Source organism: Castor canadensis, chromosome 12 (genome assembly GCF_047511655.1).
Source record: "Castor canadensis chromosome 12, mCasCan1.hap1v2, whole genome shotgun sequence".
Taxonomy (NCBI): Eukaryota; Metazoa; Chordata; class Mammalia; order Rodentia; family Castoridae; genus Castor; species Castor canadensis.
Genome location: NC_133397.1, coordinates 57,268,539 through 57,282,493, shown reverse-complemented (window position 1 = coordinate 57,282,493; position 13,955 = coordinate 57,268,539).

The window sequence follows — 13,955 nt, the reverse complement described above, 5'->3', positions numbered from 1 at the left end:
GTGGGGGAGGTGGAACTGATTGCAAACCTCAGGGAACCAAGCAAGAAGGAGATGAGGAGACCTGTGCTTGTGGGCAGGGCAGGAGAGGGGAAGTGAAAATCTGGCAGAGCTGTGCACTCCACCAGGTCTTGGTCTTTTGTCTTTCAGGATTCAACAAACAATTTGTTTGCAAAACATATTCTACTTCCAAGTAAGCTTGAATATCTTTTGGCTCCATAGTTTCTAAGTTTTTAAAAATCATTTGTTATTATATAAATTTTTAAGTTCCCTCTTTCACCCAGCAAGTTTAAACAGTCATATTCAAAAAAATCAAAATTTTAAGAGATGCCAAGCATCAATTACCCTGGATCTTGGATGAAAACAGAAGGTTTTGGGGGATTGACTGATGTCTGACTGGAGTGACTTAAGTCAATGGCTACTAGTGTTTACAAGCAGGGGTTTCTCTCTCTACCTGCAACTCTGCCCTTTTTCTGTTCTATAGTTTTACCACAGAGAGATTTCCAGTTCTCTGAGCTGGTAGATCTCAGCTACCAAAACCACTTTCTGCATGGCTTTCTTCAGAAGGTTTTATGGATAACGAAATGGATGCTCAGAGCCCTAATTTTTGTTTTTAATAAAATGTGTCACTAATGTACAAATGAGATACCAGACCATAAAATTACTAGGTGGTTTGATACACAGTAAATGTTGATGTTGTTGGGTATGCATCTTGTTCTTTTGTCCTCAAATATAAGACACCAGGAGGCTAAAGGCATACCATTGATTTGACAAAAGTAAATGCTTTGTTTTATTAACAAATATTAACATATATATCTGTATGATGACAGATCACTTTCTAATTTAATATCACAATTTGAGCTTGAGTCCAAGTTTTTGTCACATTAGGAATAAAAGAAATATTTGGGTCCACTCTTGGCCGTACCCAGTTAAGTCATCCTTAGCATCACAATGATGAGTGGATTTCATAACCTGGAGAGACTTTGGATCTCTGTCCTTCTGAGAGTTGGTATGATTTGGAGCAGACAGAATGAATTCAGAATTTCATCTGCATTTTAGGCTAGGGTAAAAACCATAGTTTTGATATGACAGGAAACAACATCTCTGGACCATAGTTAGGAAGCTCTTCATTGAGAGAGGATTGCCACACAGCTAAAACTCCAACTCCATCCACAAACCAGCTAACTGACCTCTACAAACTTGGAGATGTCTATGACATCTTCTCAGTCATGTGGTGATGTTTTCTGCTGTACATTGCCTGATACGTACACAATGACATGGTGCTTCAGGATTCTGTAATTGTATGATCATTAGGAAGATATTTTAACACAGTGGTTGTCAAAGTTTATTGCATGTTAGGATCATCTGGGGAGAACAATGACATCAAAGTCTCTGGGGGTGGAACCTAGGCATTTATAGCTTTAAAGTTTTCAGATGAATTCAAAGTGAAGTAAATATTTTGTGAAAGTATTAATGAGTCAGAGTAAGTTAAAACTTGATCCTCAAGTGAAGCCACCAATATAGATACCTGAAATGACAAACCACTCCTTTCACACATTTTCAGACAAAATCCTCATCTCAAATCATCCTTTGGCTTAGAAGTTGTAAAACTTTTTGATGCAATTGCCACATACCAAGATCAGAAAAGTTAATATGGAAAGAATCATGTGGCTTAGAACCTAAGAGACACGGTATTATCATTGCAAACCAAACAGTAAGTCTTCCTGTACTTTTTCACCCATACGATCCTCATTTTGACTTAAAATTTGGATTCATACTTCAAGGTCTTGCCACTTGGCATGGAGTGGGGACCAGAAGCATCGTGCTACCTGGGAATCCAACAGAAATGCAGAGTCCAGGCTCAGAGTTTGGTTTTTAACAACTCCCCAGGTGACTTGTGTACATTTAAATTTGAGACGCACTGATTTAAGACACTACAGGGAGAAAAGAGGGGAAAACAAAACCAGCCATTGAAATTTAACGACTCAAGAGGGTTAGTTATTTTATAAACTCACTAATTGGATCCTTTAAAATAGAGGGTTTGTAGGGGGAAGGGAGCTACTCATGGGAGGGCAGGGTAAAGGAAGGAGATTAAGGTGATGGTAGATGGTTGATGGACTTCATACATCTATATGCAACAGAACTAAGAAACCTCTTGCAATTGCTTTAAGTGGGCTGGGGAGGGGGTTAATGGGGAGGGATGATGGGGACAATGTAAATAATACACAATATAAGACTAATTGGAATTTTTACTATGAATCCCCCCATATAATGAATATATCCTAATAAAAATTTTATTAAAAATAAATAAATAAAATAGTGTTTGGATTCTGCTGCTCAAAAAAAGATCATTCTATCATGGTTTCCTTCTCTACCTTTCACCTGCTGTTAACAAGCCCCAGATCTTTCAAGGAAAGCTTTAAGAGTAGTCACTTCAAGCAGCACACCGGGGCTGATGTGCCAGTCTTTGCACTGCACATTTCTCCGTCCATAGTTTTGGTTGCTAGGAACATTTACAGAAGTCCACCTGCTCCTTCAGGTAATTACCCACCTGAAATTATTGTGCTTGTCTTGTGATATTATGATCGTCTCCATAGCAATTGACTATGGTTTCATAAAGTAAGAATTAAGACCATAGGTGAAGCATGTAAAGCAAGAGCCAATGTGTTCTGAAGTAGCAAAGCTCCTTCGTTCATGTGCATACCTTAGTAAACAGGAGAACAGAAAACATAAACACTGAACTGTACACATGCACATACGCATGTGAGCATGGCGGGAGAAGAGTTTTATAGCATTGATTCAACAGGGTGTCTTTCAAAGTTGCAAATGGTCTGTAATGCTTCAGGGCTTATTATAAATCTTTTAAAGCAATGGAAAGACATGTCATCCTCTTTGCTCATGATTTTACCAAACCGTACTTTTTGCTTTCTCTGGACCTGGAAAACTATAGCATACAGTGGTAAGGTCTTCAGAAGAATACTCTACATGCATGACTTGCATCTGTGTCCCCTTCTTAGGGCATCTAAAAATCCACACGTTTTGTTAAACTCAACAAATCGTCTTCAGACACCTACTATGTGAAAAGCACTCCATATCACTCTTCAGGGAGCATTCCGATGAGTCATAAAAATCCTCAAATTAATCCCAAGAAAAAGTTCATAGCTATAGCTTGAATATGTTAAGTCTAAAAGGCCCACTCAGCAACTCCTACATAGGGTGAAGACAGGTCCATATCAAAGCATATCATTGGAAAATCTCAGAACACTAGGAACAGAAAGAGAATCCCTCAAGCTTCCAATAAGAAAATTAGGCAGACTCCTAATTGATCCTAGGATGACATTTGAACAATAAACATAGTAGTAACCAGTCTAGATAGGAGCACTTTAATCCAAGAAAAAAATTATTTTACAGGACTTTGTCATGATGATCTCCAATACTATATGCTGTCTTTTTAACACAAAGATAGAGTGCACATAGTTAAGTGCACCTGGCCCACATTCTTACCTGTATTTAGCTTGTCAAGTTTTCGCTCCCCAGAATCCTCTGCCAGGATCAGATGATAGAGCCTTTTTGATGCAGAGATCTTTACCTAAGAGCTCTAGGTAAGACAGCATAGACAGCATCACCCCAGTATCAGTCTCATAGGACTGCTATAACAAAACACTGCAGACTAGGGACTGAACAGAAATTAGTAAATTTTTTATACTTCCGGAAGCTAAAAGTCCAAAATCAAGGCATGGGCATATCTGATTCTTCTTAGGCCTCTCTCCTTGGCTTGCGGATGGCTGCCTTCTCACTGTTTCCTCCCATGGTCATTCTGTGCACTCCTACCCTCAGTGTCTCTGTATATCCAAATTTCCTCTTCTTATAGAGTCAGATTGTATTAGGGTTCATCCATACAAGCTCACTTAACTTAATAACCTTCCAAAATGTTGCAATACAATCACATTCTAAGGTGGCCAACATATAAAGTGTGGAGGAGACACAATTCCACTCAAAACAACTTGTCCAATCATATATCTGACTATACAACAGTCCTACCAGATGCCCTGCCCGCAGATTTCCCCCTTAAGGAGGGCTTGTAAACTCTCAGTGGGAATCACACCAGACAGGGTCCAGAAACCACTCAGTTTGTCTTCTCAGTGTTGTTTCTCCTTACACAGTTAGGAGACAGAGTCTGTGTCTCTGTGTGTGTACATGCACACTTGTTTATAGGAACACAGAAGCAGTGAAATAACTGCTAAAAGTGGGAAGAAAAAACCCAAAGGAATAAGGAAAATAAAAGCTAAGAAAGTAGTTTCATCTGAGAGAGCAGCAGATAAAACTGGATGAAATCTCTGAGATAATTAGCTTATACACAGAAAAGGTTCATCTTTGGAAATTCCAAACCAGAAGCAAGTGGATCCGTTGTTTGGGCCTCTGGTGGGTGTGCTGATGACAATGGTGGAAAACATGAAGTAGAGTAAACTGCTTACTTCACTGACAGGAAGCAGAAGAGAAAGAATGGGCCAGGGTCCCACAATCCCCTTTGGGGCAACCTCCAATGACCTAAGGATGCCCTACAAGCCCTCCTCCGGAAGGTCCACAGCACCTCCCACTTGCACCACACTGGGGATCAAGCCTTTAATACAGCACAAACTGACTAAGCTACATGTCAGCTGTCCTCTCTCTAGATTTTACACAGCAGGGAATTCCTCTAAATATCCTTCCCCAATTTAATCTGCTTCTCTCTCAGAAGAAACTACTTTTCTAACTCATTTTCCTTATTCCTTTGTTTTTTCTTTTTTTTAGCAGTTATTTCACTGCTTCTGCATTCATATATACATGATGCATATGCACGCATGTGTACACACATACAGAGACATGCAACACAGACTTTAAAGCTGTGTAAGGAGGGAATACACTTTGTCGATGGAGTTCCTGAATTTCTGAGTTTCTTGAAATCATTCTGCTAATTTTAGAACTCAGTCTTCCCACATGTGAAATTAAAACAGCAATTATTCTATAACTAACATTTGTTGGACCCTTACTATGAGCTGGTTGTGTGCTAAGCAGTTTACATTCATTCTAGCATTTGATCCTCCAACTGCTATATGAAATAAGAACTTTTATCAACATCTTTTTGTCTTCTTTTTTGCAAATGAGGATCCTGAAACTTAGAAAGGTAAGTAAATTCTCAAAATCATGCAGTTAGTAAGTGGGAGATCCAGGACCCCAATCAAAAACTGTCTTATATCAAAAATTTGTGTTCTTAAAGTTGATGAATCATTCCCTAGCAGACATGGAAACTCAAATGCCTCTAAAGACAGAGTAAGTGATGTAAGGGGAGAGAGGTAATGAGACAACTGGGAGTAGTGAAGACATTGGTGAGCTATCAACTCATGTCTGTCTCATGACATATTTTTCTAAAACACTATGCTAGCCAAATAAAACACATCCCAGGGCCAGATTCAGCTAGCAAGACCCAGGTTCAAAGTTCAGGTATCATATGTTAAATTAAATTAATTTCTCAACCACAAGAATCTTTAATAATTTTGTACAGTTTGGTTTTCATCCAAAATTTATCATTAAAATGTTGGCTTCTCGTGATGAATGAGACAATGAGGATATAAAAAGATGAAGACTTCACTCTTCTTTTATCCACTCAAGTATTTATTGAGAGTCTTTTATGTGCTAGGCTCTGGGGTTAAAGAGGTGAATACAACAGGAATGTTCCCTGCCTTCTTGAAACCTAGGTCTATTTAGCAAGCAATGCATGGACACTTCAAGAGAGGCACATGTGAGTTTGTCAAAGTTCACTTCAATAGTTTGCAAGACCCAAGAGTCCCAAGGAAACATTGGGGAACTACTTTGCTCTAAACCAGGAGATATAAGATGGCAGCATCGTAACTAAGCAGACATGCTTTGTTGGCCAGGATAATAATTAATAAAATTTTTGGAAACATTCTTAGGAAGACTTTGCACTCTTGGCCACAGACCCTGCCACTCTCTATTGAGTCATAGGTTCTACTTCAAATATTAATATCATCTAATGTCGCCTGGATGCATTTGCATTTATAGTCCATTTTCACAACACAGAATCTTTGATGCTCTGAAATTCTCATGGCATTCAGGAGAAACGAAGAAAGAACAAAAGCCATTGATTTAAACATTTCTGGCTGAGACAAAACCTAGGCAACGACTGGAAAACAAGAAAGCACAAGTCTAGGTAGAGAAACACCAGACTCCAGGCATCTCTGTGAAATAGAAACAGAAATGTTTTCATGGGAAAGTAGCTTGCGAGACAAACCCACAGGCAGTAAAATGAGATCTCCAATCCACTTGACCTTGGGGATCAATCATTGAAATGGGATTCCTCAAGAATACACTGCCAGATAAAATACAGAATTTATAGTTAAAATTGAATTTCAAATAAATATGGAATACTTTTTTTTAGAATAAGTATGTCCCAAGTACTTTGTAGGATATACTTACACTGAAGAGTTTTGGGTTTTTTCTGAAATTCAAATTTAACTGGGCATTCTGGATTTTGATTTGTTAACTCTGGTTACCCTAGCAAGGGAAAACTAGCTGGTGGCCTGGTAGCAACTGACAGATTTTATTTTTCCTAATGTGGAAGAAAGGAACTAGCAGCCATCTCCCAGTGGACCCATGTTGACAGTAAAGACTAGGGCAATTTTTGTAAATGCCACAATGTACCCCCCACCCAGCACAATAATAAAAAATTTTTTTAAAAAAACTGGGACACTGCAACCATCAGAAATGCAGAGAGGAAGAGAACAGAATCATGGCTGGGGAACTGAGACGGGGTGTTACAAGCCATTTAGCCCTACTTCTTGAAGGCATCTTATAGAAATGGCTAAAGTAGTGGCTTAGTTGTAAACAGATGGAGAAAAAAAAAATCACCACTTTGGGAGCTAGACATGTGTCCCAGATATCTATCTATTGTCTCTGAACAAGGAAAAAATTAACCAGAGGCTGGCTATATAGAAAATCAGTGCAAATCTTGGCCAAAAGTCAGAGGAAGAAAAGGAAATTGTACTTTTTTTTGTGAGTATCACTGCTTATCACGTTAAATATCAACTGTTGTTACAGTTTAAGTATAAAGAGTCCCCCACCAAAAGACTCATGTATTGAAGTCTTGATTCCCAATGCAGCAAGGTTTGGAGGTGGAGCCTAGAACAGTGATTGGCTCATGAGAGCACAAACTTCACTGATGGATTAATCCACATTCACAGCTGAATGTGCTATTAGGAAGTGGGCCTTGTTGGAGGAGGTGGATTGCTGGGCTGTGCTTTTGAAGGGTGCAGCTTGTCCTGGGCCCCTTTCAGGTTCTCTCTCTCTCTCTCTCTCTCTCTCTCTCTCTCTCTCTCTCTCTCTTCTTCCTGCTGCCACAAAGTCAGCAGCTTTTCTCCACAACAGACTTCTCCCCATCATGACCTGCCTCACCATGGCCCAGAAGCAAGGGAGCCAGATCACTATGGACTGAAACCTCTGAAGCCATGAGTGAAAAATAAATATTTTCTCCAGTAAATTTATTTTCTCAAGTACTTTGTTGGAACATTGACCAACACCAACATTGGTTGGGCTTTCTTCAAGGTGCTGGTGATAAAGAAAAATCTTCTTGTTTTTACTATAAAGTATACCAAATTCCACAAAACATAAGTGTTTCCAAAAACAAAAGCTTGATTATTTCTCAAACTATAGGTTTCTTCCTTGAAAAACCTTGGGATTTAAATGAAGTTCACTGCTATACTTTTAACATTTTGTTGGGATCCTTTGAAGAGAATTCTCGTTATGGTCATCCATCATCCTCATAAGCAGAAGGGAGTATCATGTGCCAAGATTTCTTCCCTGGACATCGTGATATTTGAGCTGCAACCTTTTTTTTAAATCAGACTTTCACCTTAGGACATTCCAACAGGAAGAGTGAAGGTTGTAGAGAGTTTCCAGGGCCAATTTTTCCATTTTTTATTCAGACAGAAAACCTTTGGGATGTAGGGAGCTGTGTATCTCTGATTTCCTTTCTTTACTGCTTCTCTGCCCTGAGCTCACTTTCCTTTATACATGGCTAGTGTTTGCACACATGTGTGTGCATAAATAGACAAGGGATGAAGAGATTTGTTTCCACTATCTTCTGTAATATGGTCACTTCTTCCTTTGCACTGCAGTTCTCTTCAAATATAAATATTCTTATACTAAGGCATGATGACAAATTTTATATGTCTACTAGGCTAGGCCACAGTGCCCAAATATTTGGTTCAACACCAGTCTAGAAATTGCTGTAAAGGAATTTTTTGATGTTTAACATTTAAGCCCATACTCTTTGAGTAAAGCAAATTGCCTTCCATAATATGAATGAGCCACACTCAATCAGTTGAAAGTCTTTAAGAAAAGAAAAGAAGTGAAGTTCCCAAGGAAGAGGGAATTTTGCCAGCAGACTACCTAAGACTCCTGTAACTGCAGAATTTCCCTGGGTCTCCAAGACGCTGATATACTGTGCAGATTTCAGGCTTATCAGTCTCTAAAATTATGTGAGCTAATCCTTAAATTAATCTCTCTCTCTCTCTCTCTCTCCTCTCTCATACACACACATACACACAAGTAAAAAAAGTATAATATATATATATATATATATATATACACACACACACACACACACACATACCCTATTGGTTCTCTTTCCCTGGAAAATCTCAATTAATACAGGTCTTTTTCATTAAAATTTGATCAAATAACATAGCCAAATCCTACTTTTCTCTTTTACATTATGGAATTAGTTCTCAAAATCTTCTTGGAACTCCTCTAAGTTCTCTATGGTTTCCTGGGCTCGCTGTTTTGAATTCATTGAGGGCATGTGAAGCCCACATCTACCTCAGCTTTGGCCAGAGATCTCCAGGAGCTGGACCCCCACCTTCCATCTCTTTTATCACTTCACTCAGCAAAGGTAAATTCACCTGCAAAAATCCCTTATCCCTACAGTCTGGAGCTGGGGTTTCAGGACTGAGAGTTTGTTTGAAAAACTAGCCAAGAAGCAATCATTGCTCCTCTCACTGTGTGTGTGAAATTTTTGCATAGCTGCAGACTTCTAGAAGCCTTAGTGTGAGGAAAAGGAACAGCATGCTGGATCCCAAGCTGTCCAGAAATTTTGGAGATATGAATCAAAATTCAGCTCTCCATGCTGAGTTTAGAAAGACAAGGAACATAAAGCCAGGCTATGGGATGAATAGGAGTCTGTGAGCAGGTCTTGATGGATGACGTCGCTGTCACCCACATGGTATTAAACAGTACAGCTGGGCTTCAAGAGGTCACTAAATCACGCATGCCTAGCATGTGCTAAGACCCATGAGTGAGGTTAGCCCAAATGCTCACATTTTGCTTCCCTATGCATGACTATCAAAGTAGGTACAGGCCCCTCCACACCACAATCCATTATCAAAAACTGAAAGCAGCTGGTTGGATTTTTAAACTTTCTGCACAGAGAAATGCATCTGGTCCCAGTTTGTTCATTCTTCTACCCAGCCCAGCTACAGAAAACCCTGGGAGCAGACTGGCTCCCCAAATAAATGCCCATCTTTTTTATTTCAAGGCTTCATTCATGCTCAAGAATTTTCAGCAGTTCACCTCCTGCTGGTGCTATTTTCCCTCCAGCTGGGAAGACACAGCAAAGCAGGGAGTCTGCAATCTTACTAGTCCACCTGAGAATAGGAATTAGCAAAGCAACTCTGACTCCTTAGAGAAATCTCTGGACAGATCATGGGTATGAAAGAAAAAAAAATGTAATGGATTATCTCAGAACCAATTTTTTAGGATTGTGCAAAGTTGAAGTATTGACTCACTTTCTGTTCATTTCAAAGGCAAGAGTCGGCCATAATTTATCTCTTTGATTCCACTGACCATCAGCAGTTGTGGCCATTTTCTGCCTGGCTGTGGAGAACAGTTAAATGATGATGTCTGTACCCCCCGTGATTTCCCCTCCAGCCTGTTTCAGCAGTCTCTCCAGGCACTTCCTGTCTCCCCAGCTTCTCTGTCTGGCACTTATTTCAGACAAGTCAATATGTTTAAATTATATCTGAACTCAAGGTAATTAATCATAAAGCTTTATGCTTTGTAATGCTTTTTTATTTTAAACTCCTGTTTGGCATTCCACTGAATCACAATTAAAAAGCAAAAGCTATCAGTGTGCATTGTGAGTATCACTTATCCTTTCAGGCTAGGAATCCTTTCTGGACAGTCTTATATAAGGAGCACACTGAAATACTCTGCTTTTTTAGGAATCTAAAGAAGAGGCTCAAGATGCCATTTTGGGAAATGTTAAGCAGATCAAAGGAAAGACCCACATGAGTTGGCTGGGTCCCAGTGTACAGAAACAATCTAATTTGAAAACATAAAACTCAGGTGATGTCTTGTCTCTTTAATGCATTTTGCAAACATGGCAGGGGCTTTGAAACTCATGGCATGATTGTGTCATGGGACATGTGTTGGATACATGTTACCAAGATTGATAGGTGCTTCCTTTAAATGGATTCTGGTTTCCTCCAGTTTTAATGGCAGTCTTTTATCACATGACTTAGTATTCAGTTTCATAATTCCTATCTAGTCCTAGGCTAGTATCTATAGGAGGTAATGATTCCTGGCTCTCTTGAAGATAGATTAGCATTCAGGTTCCCACGCTCAGTGAGAAATTCCCCACCTAGGAAATGAGGTGGGATTATTATCTATTATGATATTTTTTTCTTCCCACAGAACACTTCTGACCAAATGTGGGGTGGGGGAGCAGAGGGGAGTCCTACACCAACCACTTTTCTACCATCAACCTGCAATTTAATTCAGTTCAATTCTGATACTGTGTATCTGGAGTTAGTGTCAGATCCCACATGTTAAAGGCTCACAGTCTGTCACCACTGCAGATACCACTTGCAAGACCCAAGGCCCCTATACTTCTAACCAACTGGCCATCTTAATAAGGTAGTTCCTATAAACTCCTCTCTGGTTTTTTTAGAATAACTCACAGCACTCTGAAATACAGTTTGCTTATTTACATTTACAGATTTATTATGAAGATACAACTCAAGAACAGTCAACGGGAGAGAGGTATAGGGCAAGGTATGGAGAGTTCATGGCACACCATCTTCTCATATTTCCATATTTCATATTTCAGAAACCAGCCCAGCTTTCTGAACCCCTTTGTTTATAATTTCCTTGTAAGTTCCATTATGTAGGCCTGGTTGATTAAACCATTAGTCATTAGTGATTAACTCAATTGCCAGTCCCTGTCCCTCTTTAGGGTCAATGGGATGAGACTAAAACTTCTAACCCTTGCATCAAATGGTTGGTTCCTTTGGCAACCAGTCCCCATCCTAAAGCTGTCTAGAGGCCCACCAACAGTCACTTCATTAGCATAACACAGGTATGATTGAAAGAGGCTATTATGATTAACATGATGCTTTTTATACCTCATTATTTAGTAAATTCTAAGACTTTTAGGAGTTTTGTGTCAAGAACCAGAGATGCAGATCGATATTTCTTGTTACATCACAATGCCACTCCCTCCAAAAAGGATGAGGAAAAGTTAGGTTCATAAAAATGGAGAGGAAGCTCATACAACCTTCCAAAAAAAATGATCAATTTAGACACATTTCAGAATTCTTAAAAATTACATGCAGCATGGCATCAATCAGGATTCAGTGTAGGACACAAATATTCTAGGCATCTTGAGCATGAAATTAGGTAGTTTAAAAATCACCGGAAGGTCTGAAGAAGGAGGTTCTCTGGGCTGGGTCTTTGGGATGACAGTGTGCCACTGTTGATGGGGAATAATGGAAAAGCACAATAGTGCCTGGTGCAGAGCAGTTGCCCACCTATTTTGAAAACATCTTGAAAAAAGAAAATATCTTGATGTAGGATTACCCTTACTAGTCTAATTACCATCTTCATATAATATATTTTAGAGAGAAATTGCCAGCCTCTGATCTAGGGAAGCTGGGATCACATATAAGATTCACAGATGTCAGTTTCAATATTAATGCAGATTGGAACAAACTAGTTGCTACCATACCATTCAGACATTGACTTACAGTGGAGAATCATTTTCTCTCAAAAAAAGCTACCAATATTTTCCTACCTAATAATACACACTTGTTTTTCTGTCATCTCTTAAACTGAGCAGGAAACTCTATTAAAAGTTCTGGCTAGCAAAGGAACATTCTAGATTTAAAAGAGCAAAAAAGCTTTCTAGATCAGAGCTAAATTATGAGGGGAAGATTCAGTATCTTTGCTGTTCAACATTCTAGAACAGAATTTCTCATTTAACTTTATTAATTTTAACTTTAATGGCCACATATTTCTAGAGCTTGTCATATTGGGCAGTACAATTCTAAATCATAATCTTAAGCCTTTTGTTCTCCTGGTTGTTGTGTTGGTCACTAAAACGATTTCGATATAACTGATAGAGATATGAACAGACTCACAAATCAATAAGGATCTCAAAAATATTTTATAAAAAGACATCTGAATACATTTGCATAAATAATGGAAAATGCCTTCTTATTAGCAGCACATAAAATCTAAATTTTGAAAGCAGTGAAATCTGGTAGGATATAGAGTGCTATTAGACCTCAAATGTTGAAAATACTTTCAATCTTTGGAAGATTCAGTTTCTAAGGCTATGATTCTCATTGTGTCTGAACTAAGTTTTAAGCCTTACTTAATTCACAAAGAAATCTTTTAAATCATTGATTAGTTCTAAATAGTCAGACTTAACTGCCCACATTTTCCTTTCTGGCTCACATCATACTTATTCATTAGGCTTTGTTTTTCTTATTAATTTAAATACTATTCTTTCTCATTTGAATAACAAATAATTTTGAAAAATTTACTTCATATTTGTATTTTACCATTGATCCTTACTCCAACAGAAAATACCTAGTAGACTATTTCAAACTACTTCTAGCTTTGAACAGACAATTTATTTCTATTTTTCTCTACTGAATCTCTCTGGGTGTGAAAGAAACAGATTGACAACTCCCAACATACCCACTCATGACCAGCTCAAAGGAATATGAGGAGTGACAATTCAGCTGCCAACTTTCCCTGTCCCAGACTCATATGTCTTTCAGATTAGCAGGCTACAAGCCACTTTTCTCTATCTAGACATCTGGGTCTTGCAGCTGCCATAAGGACCCCATGTCTCTGGGAATGTCAGCTCAAATCTGAGATGGAGTCAAGGAAAGGAGAAATGGTAGGATTCTGTGTGGCACCTGAGTCATCTATATGACCTCCACCCTGTACTTTTGTCAACTCACAAAGGATTTAATATATACTAGAGCAATGACTATGTTACAGAACGCCAAATTGCCATGTTTGGAGGCAAACAAGAAGTTGCTCATGTAGCTTTGAGTAAATTAGTTCTGTAGCTACATACAAGTTTAAGGCCATTTGTTTCCTTTCAAATTTAAAGTTTAAGAACAGAAAAACAACTTTATGTCTGCTTGATTATGTCTGACACCCTTTCCCCTTTCTCTTCTATGCAGGGACATTGACAAGATGGGCTACATTGAACATGGCAGAGCTCAATGATGCAGTTTCTCAAACTTCATTTGACAATTTTTTGTAGCATTTTTCTTCCAATATGATAAGGACCTTTCAAGGGAACCCTTATCCACTTAAGTTTCAAAACAATGGAAAATCAAGAAAGCTTTGGAAAGGAACAACAGAAGTGTCAGCAGCAACATGGCCTACTACATGTTAACATAAAGGAGATTCCTTTGTCCACCACTTCAGTTAGAAATCTAAGGGACACCTATTAAGTTTATCATTGATGGTCTTATTAAGACTTTAAGGTTGTGACATCAATGCCCTCAAAAGGATGGCTTCATTCCATAGCAGCTTGGAACTCTTGCCTTAGGTGTAATGATAACTTCAGAAAGTCAAAATCACCAGTCCATTCAGGTTCCAAT